The following is a 20004-nucleotide window of genomic DNA, read 5'->3' as shown; positions in this document are numbered from 1 at the left end:
TAGCATGGCAAAATAAACCTGACATGTGAACAATGATCTCCTTTCTCCTTTTTAAAATGTATACAAATTGCACAGTAAATGATAGCTTTCTCGTTGGGTTTTGCGAATACCTTTGCTTATGGCTAAGATTCATTGACTGAAGTGACTGCAAAAAGACTAGTAAGTAGGGAATAAGGGGCCAGCCGAACTGCTGCATCCTTTGCCCTCAATCATTTGTTATTATTTTAGGTTATTAGAGGATCCACATTGTAATTTGTTTCTCATGCTAGTCCAGACTTGAATTTCGGTACTAGCTTGGAAACCATGCAGGACTAGCCTGCAGGTGACTATGATTTGCTGAAAAGTGAGGACCTGGCTTTCACTACAGGTGAATGAGATAGCTGGTGGAGTAAAGTCCTAGGGCTGGCATCCAGGCCCGGTGCTGCCATAGAGGCAACTCAGGCGGTGGCCTAGAGCGCCAAGCAAACAAGGGCGCCGAACAACATACCCGGAAGCCGCTCTCCTAGAGCGGCTTCCGGGCGCACTGTTCCAAAGCCGCCGCCCCAGCCTCTGCCCAACCCCAGCGTCCTGGCTTCAAAGCCAGGAGTGGGCATGGAGGGGGCGGGGCGGAGGCTTCAGTACAGCACACCAGGAAGTCACTTCTAGGCGCGCCGCTTCAAAGCCTCCGCCCCGCCCCCCCAACCCCAGCATCCTGACTTCAAAGCCAGGAGCGGGTGTGGAGGGGGCGGGGCGGGGCAGAGGCTTCAGTACGGTGCGCCAGGAAGCCACTTCCAGGCGCGCCACTTCAAAGCTTCTGCCCCGCCCCCCAACCCCAGCATCCTGGCTTCAAAGCTGGGAGCAGGAGGGAGCTAGCGAGCGGGGGTGGCGGGTGAGCGAGGGGGGAGCCGGAGTGGTGAGCGAGCAGGCGGGGGGCAGCAAACGGGTGAGCGAAGGGGGAGCTGGAGTGGTGGGCAGGCGGGGGGCAGCGGGTGGGGGCGGCGAGCGAGCGGGCAGGCAGGGGGCAAGCAGTGAGCGAGTGGGCGGGTGGAGGCTTCAGAACGTGCCTGCCTAGGGCGCAATATAGTCTGGCGCCGGCCCTGCTTTAATCACGGGTAAGCATGGTCAGGCAAGGGCTCCATGACAAGGGCCCCATAGATTACATCCCCCTTTTCACCATGGCAACCTGCTTGTTCACCTGCCTCTTGCTCTGGCCCAGGCAGTGGTGGTGGTGAGAAGGAGGAGCAGGTGATGCCACGGTCTGCTTGCTGACTGGCTCTCTGCCTGTCAAGCAAGCAAGTGGGAGCAATGATAAGAAAGATGAGAAATAACAGCAGCAGCTGGTGACAATGAGTGTGAGAAGGTAGACTCCTTGAAAGAGGGGAGCATCATTGAGAGTGCCTTGTCCAAGGGGTCTCAAAATCCTGGAGCCAGCATTGTAAGGTCCCTCCTCTGTGCCCAGCATTCCTAAATGCTGGCCTTCTGGAGGAGGGGAACTGGCCAATGGTGTCCCCGCTGTGAATATAAGCTTCCAGGTCATGCTCCTGTTTGTTCTTGCTTTCCCTTTTCACTTGCATCCAGCTTTTGCTCTGTTCAACACTTCTGGCTCCATCCTGCACTATTCTATTAATGCAGAAACAAATTGAAGGGCTGGGATCATGTGGGAAGAACCGCACCACCATCAAGACATCAAATCAGGGGAAGCAATAGTAGTCAGCTACTTCCCACATGATCCTGACTCTCACATGTGGTCTCCAAATGCATGGAATGACATGGGATGGAGCAATATACTTAGATGTTCAGCTATCCGATCCAGAACATGGGCAGGACATACTTTGCCAGTGTGGCTCTATCATAGGGCTCAAGACATTTTGTTGCTTAGGGAGGTACCTAAAATAGAAACTCCTATTCAATACAATAGGGCTTACTCCCAAGTAAGTGAGCATAAGACTGCAGTCTATCAACATTCAGAACATTCTGCCTATCCAATGTCCTGCTGGCAAGAGCCGCCCTGCATGGGAGAAATAGCTTCGCCATCTTCCTTTAGAAATATTTTTAGCTAATCGAGCCTCTGAGCATATCTAGCTTGCTTATCTTCCAGAGGGTGGGAATCCAGAGGCTTTAGAAACCTGCAGATCCTGTCCTCTCTGCTTCTGTCCCTGCCCACCAGTCTCTTTTCCACCCTCCTGTACTCTTCCAGGGTTGCGACCTCAGAAAGAGGAGATAGCATGGGCTTTCTGCAGCAGCTGGTAGGCTGGGTGGGGGAAGATCCATGGTCAGATTTCTTCCTCTGCACTTGTACCTAGGGATGATGGATGACTCCGATTTGGGGATGGAGCTTGGTAGGTTTTCACCAGCTTGCCCCTCTCCAACAGACACTAGCTTGTGCACCTCTAAGGTGGCTCAACTCTGTGCGTGCTGAGTCGAGCAAGCTCATGGCTTTCTGTGCAAAATTGAAGCCATAAATGTAAATGGTCCTTTACACCTGCAATTTTGTGCAAATTATACTATTTATGGTCACAATTTTGCACAAATCACAATTTCCATAAATATTCCCAGCTACGAGGTTGAACAAAACATGGCTATTTGGCAACAACAGACGACCTCTTGCCGGGCACCCATGGACCATCTGCCAGCTTGCCCTGGATCCCCACTGGTGTTGGGCAACTGTCCAGAGTCCAGTAAGCAGATTACAAATAGGACACAGGGGAGTTTGCCCATCCTTACTGGTAGCTCTGTCTACAGGTGTGGAAGAGGACATCCATAGCATTCTACCGCTTCCTAAATGCTGGCTATAGGTCACAATATTTCTGCGCCTGTAACTAAATAAACTATCAGTTCCCTTTCATGATGCAGAAAATCAGATCCCTGAGGCAGCCTCCTCATTCTCCTTAATAGAATGACCAACCCCACTGGCTTGGCATGTCTGCCTGATCATTCCCCTTTTGCTTGATCCTCCTGCGCCCCGGAGCAATCATACTTGTGGCTGAGGAGCCTTCAAATGGTGATATCCTAATTTTCATGAGCCAAGGACCTGGTGCCAGTTCTCCCTTTTGTCCTAGATTAAATCTTTAGCAGTAAACTAAAGAGGTCTCTTCTCAATACTGGTGGCCTTTATAAATAGTAAGAGTGCCTTTTTAAAGCTTCTCCTCTTTAAAATGAATTGTTTATAGCAATGGGTTTCTTGTGGAAATAGACTAAACCATTGCTGTTGGGATGAAATAGATATGAAAATACATAATCCCTCCTGGAAATCTGTGAAGCAGCAGGAAATTCCATGAAATATGGTTCATAGAAACTTCAGGTAGTGGAGAAGCATTTTTGTTTATTCTTAGAACCCAATAAAACATTGAACTTCCTTGCGAATAGTCCTAGCAGAAGGTCCATGGTCATGAGGCAGGGAAGGCTTGTCAACTGCAATGTCTCCTGGGCTGCAATGGATTTCTGTGCACTCTGTGTATACAAGGCAGCCATTGGGGTGGCAGATAGATCAACAGCTATGGATTGTGCCCAGTGCTATCTGAACCTGCACAACCTCATAGCATTCATAGCTTCATCTACGCCTGGGTTCTGTTTCATGGTTCCACTATCTTTTGACAGTGTTAGGAACTATTATTTCCCCACACCAATTTGTTTGGTGAGTGCAAATGGAATTGGAGCCCAAACTAGGTCACTGAAAAACAAGAGGTAGATATTGCCGTGGTTGGGAAATCCCAAGATTTGCAGAAGTACCGACCCCCCCAGCAAAAGCATAAATAGGAACAACATTAAAAGAGGCAACATTCATGCCCCACCACCTCAAAACCAACCCAATGGGGACTAAGCATGCTCAGTTGCTGCAGAATGCTAAGTGTGTCAGTTGGAAAAGAAAAATGGGGTCAGCAAGGTGGGGGGAAGTGGAGTGGAATGCTCTGGTGGTGGAGGAAGTCTGTCTGGAACCACGTGCAGAAATACTCCTTTTAAGAGGGTGGACATTTTGTTGCAGGTCCCACTTGTGTGCTTATTTATAAGAATAGATAATAGATTTCCCTAGCAACACCCCATTTAAGAGTGTGCTCTCAATCATGATCCCCCCCCCCCGTAGATGAAAACAAACTAGGCATTAGTACTATGGGATTTCATCCGTGTTGTTTACGGATTCAAATGTATTGCAGAGCAATCCTATATGTATCGACGCAGAAGTACGTCCCAGTGAATTCAATAGGGCATACTTCCAGGAAAGTGAATGTTGGGCTGCACCCTTGGTGAACCTACTATATCTATTTTCATACATGGAACTTGACTGTGGTAAACAGCCCGGTCCACAACCTGATTAAGCCTGAAATACTTGGACTAATGACAATTTAATCCCATTGAATTTGGAACTAAATCAGCTCAAATTCAAGTACCTCTGCTTAATTGGTTTTTCAATCACAGCCTTAGTGACACAGACCCTCTGTATTGCCTTTGATAATGATCCGTAAATAGCCTTATTCTCCCCCCTTAAACAATGAAAAAAAAGCTCTATTCTCAAATGTTGAATGGCAAACAGCTAATGACATATTTTTAATTATCTACTTGTCTTAACCAAGAAAGTAGTCAGGTTATAGTTACCTTCAATATGTAAACTACAAATTATTAGTGCATGAAAATGGCATCCAAGTTCTGTTGCTGGGGTCTAGTAATTTTGGATATTTTCCATGCTATTACTGCCTGCTCCATATACCTTTACTGGTTCTTTTTGAAATTAACTTAATGGCACTCTACAGAAATGGGCTGCCTACTGAGAAACAAAGCTTACTTGCAAAGATGGACTAACTTCCTACTGGGAGGCACTGATTTGGCACAAACAGAGAAATGCTTTAGCATTAATTTACTTGGGTATCAAATTATTCAAAAATAAATAATTAAATGCCTTTAAGAAATGAGCAGTTCATGTTTGTTTTTAATTGTTTGGGTCTGTGCTCTTAGATGGGTTTTTTCCCTTTTAAAAATATCCAAATACCCTAAGTATAAAATCCCAAGCTACGTCGTAAATGCAATATTTACTAAAGATTGAGACAGATCCTTCCCTTGGGTAGCAAAGAAGGAAATTTGAAAATGGGGGTCCCATTCTTATGTACTGAACTTTCTTCACCCAAGTTACATGTGAATCTGTATCTTGCGCATGACAATGCTATAGTCTATGTGCGGTCCCACATGAAGCTCAAATTGAATAAAGGTGGTTGTCACACTTGTAAAGCATATCTGTGAGTATATAACATCATCTATAAATTCACAAATCTTAGTTCCATTGTTTCTTAAAAGAGAATCTTTTAAATCTTAAAAAAAATCAGTACTTTTCTCCTCTTGTTTTGTTAGGCAACCCAAGACTGCAATTCAGTTTGCATTTACCTAAGAGTAAATTTCACCAAACTCAGTCCAACTTCTAAGCAGACATGCACAGGTATTCACTTTTAGGTATTTGAGAATTTGAAAGTACTGCTTCACTGAATATTTGTGATGAATATTTTGACCAAAAAATCTTTTGGTAGAAAAGACCTGGGCAAATTTATTGACAAACTGATTTTTCAGAACGCAATATTTAGCAAGTTAAATATTTACCACTGCATTCATTTTTAAGAGTTTCATTGCAATTTTCTGAGTTTATGATATTTGCTTGTTTGAAATGTATCAACCAGTTCAGAGTGGTTGAATTAGTTATAAAACCATATTATATAGTTATGTTACAATGTTATATAAACTTACCTGAGAATTGGTCCAATTGAACTCAATGGAAGTTCCTTCTGAATAGAAATACATAGTATTGCAATGCTAGTCTCTGAAGCAAAACTAAAGTAGAAAGTTAAAAAATCCCAATGAATCTGAAACAGTATTGAAAATATGTTTTTAATTATTTAATCTCATTCTCAAGTTAACTCAGGTCAAAGAGGATCCACAGTGATGAAATTGGCAGGGAAAAAACCCTCAGTGTGAGTGTGCCCCCCCCACAGATTTGTATGATCATGCTACATATGCCACATTCAGATGACACTTTAGGCTCTGGCCTGGTTCAGACAACATGCTAAACCATGCCGCTTAACCACAAAATGGTTAAGTGAATGCATTAATCTGAACTAGGCTTCTATGGTTAGTGAAACTGTGGTTCTCTGGGGCTAGCACTAACCATAAGCACACAAAATTTTAAGCCACATTTAGAGTTGCTAACCCTGCTGCAGACTGTGGTTAGTGAGTGAACAGGGTCTAGCAAAACACATTGCACGGGACACCTTAAAGAGGGTGACCATATTATGGAAACCAAAAAGGAGGACAAATGGCCACCCCCAAGGGGACGTGCCCACCAACATGCCCAGCCCCCAAGGGGGTGTTCCCACCCAAACATAGCCTTGGTCACAAGTCTGATTTCACAGCACACAATTAAGACAAACCTGAGCCTTGTGTGGCGTAGAGCGGTAAAGCAGCAGTTTCTGCAGCTGAAACTCTCCCCACGGCCTGAGTTCAATCCCAGCGGAAGCTGGTTTCAGGCAGCCGGCTTGGGTCGACTCAGCCTTCCATCCTCCCGAGGTCATTAAAATGAGTACCCAGTTAGCTGGGGGAAAGGTAACAATGGCCGGGGAAGGCAACGGCAAACCACCCCGCTATAAGGCCTGCCAAGAAAACATCAGCAAAAGCTGGCGTCCCTCCAAGAGTCAGTAATGACTCAGTGCTTGCATGAGAGGTTCCTTTCCTTTCCTTCCTGTTCTACATAAGATCTTAGTGTTAAAATCACTGGAATAAAGAACAAGTGAGACATTCAATGTTTCTGAAATTAACTTCACTCACTTCTACTTTTGTAGGTTTTGCTGTACTTTGAAGCTTTTGCTATACTCTGTGTGATACAGTCTCCCCTTCCCTCAAATATCTTTTCTGACAGCAAATCCTTCACTGAAGCAGCCCTGGGAAGGGGAGAGGGGGCTGTAAGACACATTCCTGGAAGTCTAGGAACACAACTTTCAGCACCTCGCCCCCCCCCCCGGGCCAATTTTGGCCTTCTCCTGTGCTGGTGCGATTGCGCTAGCACAGGAGAAAACTAGACTGGTGCTGGGGGAGGGGCTGGAGGACGCATTCTTGGAAGTCCAGGAACACGTCTTACAGCCCACCCCCCAGGTAAATTGGTCCCAGTTGCCCCGGAGATCTCCATTTTTCCGGAGGTCTCCAGGGTTTTCTGGGTCATCTGGTCACCGTACCTTAAACCCTGCTGCCTTACAATTTCCCAGGGGCCCTGGCACATGGGACACTACTAGTCTCTCCTGTCCTATCTCACGCATTACCATAGCCAGGTAAGTAGATGGGTTGTAAGGGAGGTCTTCTTTGGCTTGGGTTACTATGTTAGTCAGAGAAGAGCTACGGAGTCATAATGCTCATCTCAAATTAGAGACAAGTATTATGAATCTCTGAAGTTCATATTCCAGACCATGGAATTACAAACTGCCGTAACACCACTAATTGTTTGGAAGGAGCCCAATATCCATAAAAATGTTCAAGCACGCTGGGAAAATGACATTTCCAAGTGTCTCTGGCACGTGGGATGACACCGTAGAAGCATCCTGCAGTCACCAAGTAAAGGGAGGTGAGACATTCCTGCTGCTATTGTCACCATTGCCAGTCCAGGTCAGTGCTAGGGCTTCTTGGAGGGATGTTAGGTACTTAGGAAGTTTCATACCTCATTGCACTCTTATATTATTGATAGCATCATGGGGTCCAAACTGTGCTCATGTTTTTCAGTGTTTCTGTTAAAACAACTCAAGTCCAATTCTGAATTAATCTAATGAGAGCTCACTCATCAGTATTTATCATCCTCAAAGGATCTTCCAGGGCTTCCAATGACTGAATAATCTTTCAGGCAGTAACAGCCGAGATTGTTTGTTTAGGGGTTTAATTCCGGTTGAAGCTCAGACCAATTGAGAAACTGTATGGTTGGGTTGGGTTGAGATCCCAGTGATATAGGACAAATGTTTAAATGAATGAATAAATACATACATACATACATACATACATACATAAATATACTAGTTTCCTGAGGGTGGGGGAAGTCCCTCTCTGAATCAGCCATTGGGTTTGGGTTCAGGTTTGTGACGACTCACTGCACTTGAGCATGATTTATCCTAGCATTTCTGGAGGAGCAGCAGAATGACATGGCTGCCTGACAATCTAAGAAAGCTATTCCTGGTATTTAAAATAAATAAATAAATAAATAAATAAATAAAAATAGCAGTGTCTGTGTCATTTCCTTCTGCACTAAACATAATTGAAACAACAACAGAGTTATTGGAAAGGCAGAGGAGCCAAGAATGCAATTGGCAGAGGGGCTAAATAACATTCACATTACCAGCTGTGATGGCCTCCTTGTCAAGTTTGAGTACCAGCGGCTGAGTGGAATGGCATAGGAAGCCTGCCCATTATGCTGAGGCAAATTTGCCACAAGCTCTCATTTAATGTTTACTCTAAAGCTAAGTATTTGTTCAGTAAGTGCTACCTTATTTTCCTGTTTTTAAATGACTCCTGAATCTATTCTATCCCAGCAAAAGGATTTGTGATTCCTGTCAAAAACACTGAATGAGCCCCTATTCCATTCTCTGTCTTTAGCTGAGCCAGCCCCTACAGATGATAGATGCTACATATGCGATGAAACCAGCAGCTCAGGTTTGCCTGGCTCAAACAAATATTGTTGACATTTTACTGCCTTTGGGAAACTTTGCATGAAGCGCACACTCCTCAGAAGTCAGCATGAAGGCTGCAGCCACCGACGACTTATGCCGTTCACTTGATGATTCATATGACTGGGGGTAAGATCAGGGAGCTGCTCCTTGAGGTGGGTTGGACAGAAATTCTCAATTTCACTGCTACTTCTCACGTGAGAGGGCTCATGTACTCACATGCCATGCTCATTTCACTTTTGTGCTCATAGGTGGCAGCAGCCAGGCTAGTGGGAAGGAGACCAAAAAAAGCAAGACATACTTTTGGGGTAACTGAGAGGTTACAACATAGGTTCATAGAGGCAAGGCAAGACAATCCAGCAAGGATTTGTTTGCTGGCAACCTGTGCACTGTGAGAATTATTTTGACCCAGTCTGCTGGCTTTGTCTACTTGAGGAGGAGGAAGAAGGCTGCAGCCACAGACAACTTATACCATTTCCATGACAACCACCCAGCAATTTGGAGGAGTGGTCATGGTGCTGTCCCTTGAGATGGGTTGCCCCATGCTTATACTCCTGGGTAGAGAGCCCACTCCAGTTCCGCTGTTGGCTAGGGATTGTGCCTGAGACCTTTGCGCCATTTATAACATGGTGTGGAGAAGTGGATAGGGAGTCATTCTTCTCTCTCCATCATAATAAAAGATCCGGGGTCATCCCATGAAGCTGAACGGTGGGAAATTGGGGACAGATAAAAGGAAGCACTTCTTCATGCAACCCATAAACTATGGAATTCCCTACCACTGGATGTAGTGATGGCTGCCAATTTGGATGGTTTTAAAAGAGGATTGGACAAATTCATGGAGGATAAAGGGATCAATGGCTACTAGTCCTGATAGCTATATGCTTCCCCCAGTATCAGAGGTAGCATGCCTATATACTCAAGTTGCTAGGAAACATTAAACTCATGTAGAGCTGTCTAGATTTTGTAAAATCATTGTGTTTTGTGGATTGTGCAGTGTTGTTCATTCCAGCATCCATTCATAAACAGATGTAGGGCATGTCTAGACCAGTTTTTCCCGCTGAGGTTGTCCCTGGATCACCCCTGTGCATCCAAATGATGCACAGGGGATCCTGGGGGCAGGCAGGGATGACCCCTCCATTTTTGTGGGATAACTGGTTGCCCAGTTATCCGGATTTTCCCTGCGGTCCCAGTACCATCCCAAGGACCACAGCTGGTGTTCCGTGCAATTGCAGGGCCTGAAATGGGCATGGAGCCACACGGAGGTGGTTCCATGCCCATGGGAGTGTGGGGTGGGCAGCAATTTTGCCATCCCTGGGATGGCAGGGGGGTGGGGGTCACATTTGTTTTAACCTTTTTTGCTGTTTGTGTGCTGCTCCTTTTTCTGTAAATACTTTTTTTAAAATGGTGGTCGCAATGTCCCTCCTTACTTCTGGGACATCACACGGCTGCCTAGACGTTGGGGGAGGATCATAGAAGCAAGTAAATCCTTCCCTCTACACTCTTAGGTATAGATTTCCCCTCCCCCCCCCATTATGCAGAAAAACACAAAAATCATTCTGTAAGAAAGTTCGGAACAATTTATATAATTTATGATAGTGCGTAACATTTAACATATTGTCCTCCATTCCATTCAACTTTTCCCTGCATGTATTTTCCAGCATAGCATACGTCTGCTGGAAACTTGCATATTTTCCTGCAAATGAATTCACATATATTTCATAAATAAATAAATAAATAAATCTGGTAGTCTGTAGAAGTGGATTCCACAGGTCAGATTCTTAGAAATATGAAATTGTTTTAGTCTATCCCAATCCCCCCACCCCGCAGTATCCCTACACTCATGTTCTATTTGTAACCGAGCATTCATTTTTCCAACAGTGGACAGCCAGATTTGAGAAGCCAAACAGCAGGGATAAATTGAGTACCGTTTCCCCCTGCAGTACCCTGACCCCAACAACAGGCAGTCGGTGGGTAGATTACAATGCCAGTGGCATATGGGTAGTTATTTTGCATAATTCTGCATATAGAAAATTGTATGGTTCAGTGAAGTGGGGTAACAACTGACTAGCTACGGATTGGCTGGTTGGACATAACTTCTCACCTGTTCGCATTTCGTCACCGATTTCCTGAGAGTTGACCAGGGTAAAGATGGAGGCACTACCCAAATACGTTTGTTTTTTTAAAAACAAGTGCACTGAAATATTTAGAGAGGGTTCTTCGACTGTACTGCAATTCTCATTAACAAACATGAAGACAGATAGAGAGCCTAGATTAAATAAATCCAAGCAACATTCACAATATATTGTATCAGAGAACGAGTAGCTACTCTGTTGCTAAATCTAATCAAAAACACACTATGAGTCCTACCAAGTGCCATGGTATGATAGGTACTTTAACACTTCACAGCAGGCATCCTTGTTTGCACACTGCTTAAACTTTTTCATCAATGAAGTTTTGCATGAACATTAAAAATATGACCAGTCACCAGGCTGCTATCTGAAACAAATGAGTATAATAAAATAAGATTCTCCCGCACCCCCTTTCCCCCAAAAAGACAACAATGCAGAAAAAAAATGCCAGTGATTTCCTAGCTTCTTCACACACACACACATACACACTCATTTGCAAGATAATAGCGGGCTAAATGTTCTTCTGTTTTGGCTATTAAGTTGTACAAAACTCACTGTCTATTAGTGTTTCATTTGCCTGGGGAGCAGAGTGGGACAAAACAGGTTGTAAAATCTTTTTGGAGGTAGGGCATATGCTCTGAACCCCTGCAACAGGAAGTAACTTTTTAATGAAATACTTCCTGTTGCAATCCTATTTCCCCTCTACTGTTGCCAGCAGGCCTAACATGTGGTGGCATTCTTACGTATAAGACATCCCATCTTGTGACAGTGTTGTAATATGTGACCCAGTGAGTCCCATCCATCTGTATGTCTATGATTCAAAACATTTCTTTTACCTTTGGGGGATATTCCAGCAATGATTAATATATTTTCAGCAACCCATACTGCTCATTGAGCTAGTTCAATCTACCTTGCTAATGGCGTTGGATATTTCAGTCTCAGGTAAGCTATACATATTTCATTAACTATTAAAGTATTTTTTTCCTCAGGGACTGTCCATAAAATATATTACACTTTAAAAAACCTTTTTAACCCTCCTCCCTTGTTACCATTTGTCGCATTAGTTCAGACCCCTCTCTCAATAAAAGTATGTCATACACATCATGATACTTCCAACATACCTTTTTTTGATATTAACTATTTAATGAGCATTTTAATACTTTTATTTTTATTCTTGAATTAAAAATACAAGAACTAATACTTTAACAGATCAAATGACAAAAAGAGAAACATAAGAAAACACACACACACACACACACGGAGAGAATTTAACCATTACTATATGAAAAATGCTTAAGACTGGGTAAAAATATAATTCAAGGAAGCAATTTGAGTAAAGAATTATGTTAGAAAAGGGGGGAATTGAACAGAAATTGGAATATACAAAATGGTAATTACAATAGGTATGGGGAAGACGGCATTATACGAGAGAGTCCAGGAAAATTTATTTTCCTAAATGTTTTGTAATAATATTCAAATTTCCTTGTAACTCACATCATTTTATTAATACAAAAAATGTTTGTGAGCTCCACAAAACTGCAGAGTTTTGATAGGGTTTGGGAAGCCTGGCCCACAGATTTATTATGGAACAATATTCAGATCATATGTCAGCACCCAGTGCAAAATTAATCCAAATTGGGCCCTAGAGGTATTTTCTAAAGGTTTCTACACCATGGAATGAAATGGTATCATTACCACTTCCAAACTCCTCCCACACCTTGACTAGGACCACATTATAGTGATCCTAACAGGTAGATAGATACCTGGGGGGGGGGGTGTGATGCTGAGTGCTGGTCTACACTTTGGCTATTGCTCTTCACTTTGGGACTTCATCTACGTGGTTTCACAAAGTTTTGTCTTGTTTCTTAACCTCTTGGATATCAACACAGACCCACCAGAAGAGATTGCCCAGTTGATTTTAAACAGCATGAGGAACAATAAGTAAACAAAGAAGGAAAGTAGTGTACCAACTTGTGCTGAAGCTTGGTGCTGTCCTTGTTTTTGTGTCACATTCATGTCGATCCTACTGGTCTGTTTCGACCAGTAATGGTATATCAGTATGCTCCCAACCCTAGCTCACCCCCAGACTAGGCAGGCCTGTTGTAGTAGTTATAGAAAGCTGTTGTTTAAGCTAAATTAAATTCAGAACTTCAAATAGCCCAAGAATATTGCATTGCAGGAAACTTTGGAAATACAAAGATACCTGCCTGCATCTTATTTCTCACTCCATCAATATGATTACACGTATTCATGCTGCAAATGATGGTGTGCCATGTATTTTAATCGAGACCTGGGTCTCCTGCTCCCAGCCCTTATAATCAGATCCCACTCTTCCAGCAAAGGCTGTTTATTGATGCCCTATTTCCCCCCCAATATATGAGCATGTCACTAAATTGGAGAATAGTTCCCTTTGTTAGATTTCCCAAGCAGGCAAGGGAAATCCTTAGACAATTTCACGTATGAAGCCAGTTAATTGCTTTAGATGGTGGAACAATCACAAGTATTTGGACCTATCATATGACAGACATTCGTAAACTATGGGAAAGACATATTTGTCAATAAAATGAACACCAGAAGAGCAAATTATTTTAGTATGGAAAAAGTCTTCGCTTAAGTCAAGGTATCACGATTACACTGATGATTGACATAGCTTTAACTAGCTTTCAATAGTAGATAAAAAAAATAAAAATAAAGTTGTAGCCCCCCCCCCTTCCCCAGCATCCAGGACCTGCCTGCAACCAGAAAGTAAGTCTCAAGATACCCTCAAATTGAATTAAAAAAAATGAAAGTTTAAATTATATTTTTTTATTTTAAGTTGGATAGGCCCATAATAGAAAAAGATCATCAAAAACAATGAAAAGAAATAATTGTTAATTTCTACAGTACCTTGAAACAGAAGCCCATGAGAATAAATGGAATAAGGATACTATTAAAATTTCCTCTTTTATTATATCTTCTCTGCCAGAGTAATTGTTGCTGTGTCCAATGTATGCAGGGGACAATTTACTAGCTGTTTTCTATTAGTTTTTAGCTTTAATATATACATGACTAAAATGAATAGCAAGCTTTTCTTTGGTTAATTAAGTGACTGACAAGTCATAGATGTTGCAGTAACTGATTTTTAAAACTGATAACAAAAGAATGGGAGAATTTGATGGTATTTGACAGGTTTTTAGAATTTATTTTGTTTTGTTTTATTTGTGCAAGTTTTACTTAGGAAAAAGATATTCAGATTATTATGATCATAGCAATGATTTCATTATAACTGTTCCTTAAATGTAGTGGTGAGGTTTGCACCATTACAAAATTAGACATTATAAGGGATAGCATTCCCTTCCGCTCCCAGGGAAAAAAAATGCAGTTTAGTTTAAATTGATATTGTCATTCCAGCACAATAATAGAAATAGGTTTTTACAGGGCAATATTCCTGCATGGCATCTATGCTCTTTTTGGAAAGGAAATATCCCCTTCTTTCAGTCCACCATTAAAGGTATTCCAAACAATTTTGGCATGCACAAGAACTTGCATAGTGTTTGAGTTCTAAAACTAGAGGTGTTCTTACTCAAGCTAGCCCATTAGATGTACCCTATGAGCTAAAAGGCAGCCAAGTATTCCCAGATACACTAGCTGTAATTAGACAATGGTGAAACAACTACTCTGGTCATTCTCAGAAAGAGCCAGCTCCCGGTTTTCCATGGCTCTTGGACAGGACATCTTTAATGGGCCCTCTTTGTCGGTGAATCTACCTTCTCAACAGTATGGTCACCAGCTCTTGCTCCTCATCCTCTTTTTCATCAGTGCTACCCCTTGCTTGCTTGACAGACAGAGATTGTGAGCAAATAGGCCATGGCATCCTCCTCCCTACCACCACTACTGCTTTCTGAGCCAGAGCAAGGACCATGTGAACAAGATAGGTGAAGAGGAGCAAATCCAGGGGGCTCTTGTTAGCGGGCCCTGCTGGTGTGGGGGCCCTCAGCAGGTGCCCGACCATATCTATCCTTGGCACCAGTGTTGGTCAGGAATATGATGACTTCATATATTTCAAAGCCCAGACTTGAAGTAGATCCTGGTGTTGAATCACAGTGGCCCATTCTACACCAAAGGGTTATCCCAGAAAAATGGAGGGATCATCCCTGCCTGCTTCCTGGATCCTCTGTGTGGCATTTGGATGCACAGGAACGATCCTGGGATGATCCTGGGGGAAAAGGCAGGTGTAGAAATGGCCAGTGAGTCTTGGCCCTGGGTTTATACCAATACATATACCAGGAGAGAACCTGATGCATGCTAAACAAACTATTCTATGTGAAGTGTCCGTTCCAATCAGATAAAAAGAAGTACTTCTTCACACAGCGCATAATTAAATTATTAAAATCTCTAATGGAAGATGTAGTGATGGCCACCAAGTTGGATGGCTTTAAAAACCAATTAGACAAGGCTACTAGTCATGGTGGGCATATATACTGTCCCTAGCATCACAGGTAACATGCCACTGTATACCAATTGCTTGAGAATAGCAATAGGAGAGGGCTGTTACCCTCATCTCCTTATCCTCATGATGCTAAAGCAGCCCACCCTGATTTTGAACTGGATCTGCCTTCTGTTTAAAAACACAAAGGGCATGTCTACACCTAAGGGTGTAGAGGGAGGGAGAGGGAGGATCGCAGACTTACCTGCTTCCATGATCTTCCCCCAGCATCTTGACAACTGTGCAATGTACGTTGCGTCTGCCATTTTTTTCTTTTAAGAGAAGCCACACCTGCATGCAGCAAAAAAAAAAAAAAAAAAGGTAAAAAAAAAAAAAACCCACACCAAATGGAGGGGTTGTCCCTAGTTGACCCCGGATCCGCTGTGCATCATTTGGATGCACAAGGATGACCCCGGGGAAAAAGTATAGTGTAGACATGCCCCAAAATAGGTCTTAGCAGAATCCCTAATCCTAGCTTTGCAGCCTCATTTTTGATCTGCAAAGCTAACTGTTCTTTTGTCTCAGTTTGTGGGGCTTTGAAAAAAGGTGGAATTCACCCACTGCACTGAACGTGGGGGAAAGGACAGCACAGCACAGTACTTTCCACTCTAGTTCTACACCAACTGATGAATTCTCACTGATGTCTACTTTGAATAAGAATACCTGACTGCATTTCTGAAGTAGCATTTCAATGAAAAAGGAAGGAACTTAGTGTTATTACTGTTACTAATTAATGAATGAATTAGGTGAGTGCTTATGAAATTGGTTATCTTAACCCTGGGAAGATTCTGCTAATGAATTCGGCTAAAATATTAATGCAACTTGCTACAAGCAAAGGAAATACTTCCTGATCCCTCAATTGACTTGGATTAATTATGAGGGTGATGAATAGTGCTCAAACCTATGTAAATATATGTGTGCCTGAGATTCAAGACCAGTGAAAATATGGCTATGTTTTAGTGGATCAGGGTAACATATTTCATATAGTAAAAGTTGTGAGGGAAGAGGAGTGATATTTATGGAGTGCAAAGCACTGTGGGATTTTGTGGGAAACCACATATATATTCAGCTTGTCAGAAAACATCTTAATATTTACTCTTGCAATCCCTGCGCTAGGCCTTTCTAAACCTAAAGCTTTCATTAGCCCACTCACCAGATATAAAACATTTGCAAGCCTGTTGAAAGAGATGCTTTCTGGAATGGCACTTTGTGAAGGGCAAAGGAGAATATCCTTGCTTTAGTCTATCATACAATTTTTAAAATGTAGTGATTAAAAAACACACCTCATACCTCTTTTAGAATCAAGATAGTTCTCTACATTATGGTTGCTGCAGCAACCATATAACTTATATTGTAACACATGGATGTCACAGCATACATACATGTACACTCATCTTTAAACAGCTGTGTACATAGGTCTGAGAAACGTGATTCCCTGGGTTTCCAGACGGGTTTATTCAGTTGTTTAAAGATGCATGAACACACATGATGTGACATCCACACATATTTACTGCAGAAAATACTAGGTTGGAACCAGAGGAAGTTAGTCATTATTTAAATAAAATGGGCTAAATTACGATTCCATCAGACAAGCGTTTTATAGCATGCTTGTTACTGGCCACTCATGGATGTTCATGAGTCCTTTTCACAATGCTGTCCACCTCCTGCACGTCTCCTGCTCCTTCTGCTTGTTTTTCAGTCACAAAAAAAAAAAGACCCGGAAAATCCAAATTTTTTGGCTGTAATGGAATTTTCCGCCATTTCCTGCTGTGTGCAGGAGACACAGCACAATAGAAATTCCCACCGAATGGGGGACATGGTTGTTGCTTGCCTCGACTTTTTTCCCCATGTGAAGGAAGAGGAAGCTGTTCGTCCCTATCATGGGACAGAAGCAGGAGGCAAAGTGATGGTAGGGAAACGCAATCCCCCCCCCCATCTGATGACGCTCTTAATCATGATGACCATCTTAAGTTTCATTTATGTCATTGGTGTTAAATGAACTTCCTCTGGATCCAATCTGTGATATTTCTTGCAGGAACTGCTCTCATTCTCTTAGCAAGTGATAACTTTCAGGAATCCCTAAGAGACTATTTCGACATGACTTTTTAAACCAGGTTGGGAATATCTGAGTACGAAATACATGAGTGGCACATCAAATGTGAACTGCATTTGCCTGAATTATCATCTCCATTCCTTCTTAAATATGTGCATTCAGCAATTAAGCCATTAACAAGAATATTTTAAGAAGGAAAATTCTTAAAAATGAAAATTCTTGATACATGTTTTCGTTGCATATTCTCTGTGAATGAACAACAGCTTCTAAAAATATACTAGCTAATAATACTACTCAGTTATCAATGAAAGATACTATAGTATAGCTGTCTTTGCTCTTCTTCCAGAATAGGAAATGTTGTTTTCAATGCAGTGCCCAGCATTGTTTGATCCACATTAGTTCTTGCTGAGCAATGTAGTGGTTTACAATTGCTTGCATTTTCTATGTCCTACTGGTTCACAAATGTATAGTAACAAACAAAGCCGTGTGTTTTATTATCTCCTATCTTTTGGTCCCTGAAGGTTCCCCCCACCGCCCCACACTTTTGATGGGTAGTTTTATAAATTGAAAATAAATAAACAAATGTGGCTTAAAATATAAATGTAGGATTTGGGCTTTTTTGGTGGGGTACACATAAATGTTTTTGATCCATACTGCATGCACAATATGTTACATTACGGCAGGTTAATTCTATATTAAATATAATCAGAAACACAACATGGGGGCCGTCACACTGACACGGTGTGATAGGTACTTTAATACTGCTCAGCAGGAGCCCTTGTTATATTTTTTATATGTTAGTAGATGTCTACTTAGAATTGATCAAACCTTTCCTTCTGAAACATATATGCCAACACCTCCACAACACACTATAAACTAGACTCTCAGAAAACAATAATGATGCTTATCAGTCACTCGCCTTGAGTTTGCTTGTGAAAAACCTCTAGCTAGTATGCTATTGGAGCTCTTAAAACATAGATCTTTTTGCTGCACTGATAATTCACTCACAGCTTGAGATTGATGACTATGTGAAGTCCATAAAAGATGTTACCACTATATTTTCTTCTTATGATTTATTTTATCATGTTGTCAAGGTTTGCAGAAAACAAGAAACAAATCAATGAATGTCATGCTTAAATATTAAAGAAGGCTGTAATACACAATTTTATTCAGATGCCTTATTCAATCTTGTGGCTCTGGAAAGGGTAGTGGCAGCAAAGCTTTTATTTGAATTACTTTTGGAAAAATTAATTTAGTGTGAATGTTGAATTGTGAGTGGCAAAAGGGTAGCTAACCTTATTTGTTTAAGGAAGAATGTCGAGTTTCTCTACCTCTTTGAGGAGCATTTTTGGAGAGGGAGAGGAAATGCCAGAACTGAATTTTGCAAGAGAATTGTTTAATTTAAAGTGCCTTCCTTTTAAATTAGAAGGGAGGGTTGACACTGCCTGAAGAGCATATAAACCCGCACATAGTACCAGTTACTCTTTCCTAATCACTAACTTGACATTGCATCTTATCCCTTGGTGAGGGAGTAGAAGAGAGAGGAGACTCACATTATAACAGATTTTGAGGCAATGCCTACAGCTGCACAATATTTCAAAATTGGTTGTTTCATGTCTAATATCCCCTTTACATATGTCAGCAGAGTTCAAACACACAGATTTGATTTTTCAGTTAAAACCCCTCACATTCTTACAGTATTTTTTAATTAAGGATGGTAGAAATTACATCTGTGTATCTTTTAAGAAAACAATCATTTGAATATAGTGCTTTGAAACACAACAGACAGACATGAACCTTGAGTCTGCGACTGCTATGATATGGTAAAGGGCATTATGTATGATCATGAAACAGTAGGTGTGCATCTGACATTTCTTCCCTATGTTTGCCTTTACACAGCCCAATGATAAAACAGTTTTTAAAAAAATAATAATGGGAGAGATTAAGGAGCACGTTGGGATTTTTCTAAAACAAATGAACCCATTTAAAACTTTAGCTGAGCATCATCAGTGTAACCTTTCAAATTTCAGTCTGTGCATAAATGGGTGGAAGGTCACAGTAGCTACTAGTCTGCCATTCTTAAATAAAATATAGAACCTGTTTAGACAACACGCTAAGCCATGGTTAGGCCACTAACCCTTTTGTAGCAAATGGTTAGTGAGTGTGTTTAAATTGTGGTTATGTAGCCACCATGGCTAGGAATGGTTCACACAACACACTAAGTCATGGTTCATACAGCACACTAAGCCATAAAGTTTAGGTCAACATGCTTAATCACCATCTCTTAGTGTATAGTGTGAACAGGGTATACTTAGTGTATACTCTGAAATTCTTATACTGAACAGGACAACAAATTCTGGGAAGACATTTACACATGTTTTTTTTGGAAGATTCTACAATTTGTGCACATTTCTCAGCAATTTGTGCACATTGCAGCCAAAATTGTGCAAATTACAGCTGCATTTGTGCCAATTATGGTCATAATTTGTGTAATTTGCACAAATTTGGCTGCAATTTGCGCAAATTCAGCTGTAATTTGCAGAAATTGCTCATAAATCTGCATACATTGCAGAATCCCCCCTTAAGCAAAATTTCCAGAAAACCCATGAACTGGCCAGACCTGGTGCAGATCAAGTTGGGCACCACAGCAGGAACCGAAATGAAGTCTTAAGGGGCCAAGCCTTGGAAAACTCACCAAAGTCCATT

The sequence above is a fragment of the Elgaria multicarinata genome, chromosome 8 (assembly GCF_023053635.1).
Source record: "Elgaria multicarinata webbii isolate HBS135686 ecotype San Diego chromosome 8, rElgMul1.1.pri, whole genome shotgun sequence".
Classification (NCBI taxonomy): domain Eukaryota; kingdom Metazoa; phylum Chordata; class Lepidosauria; order Squamata; family Anguidae; genus Elgaria; species Elgaria multicarinata.
The sequence above is the reverse complement of the archived record's forward strand: the minus strand, read 5'-3'. Positions refer to the sequence as shown.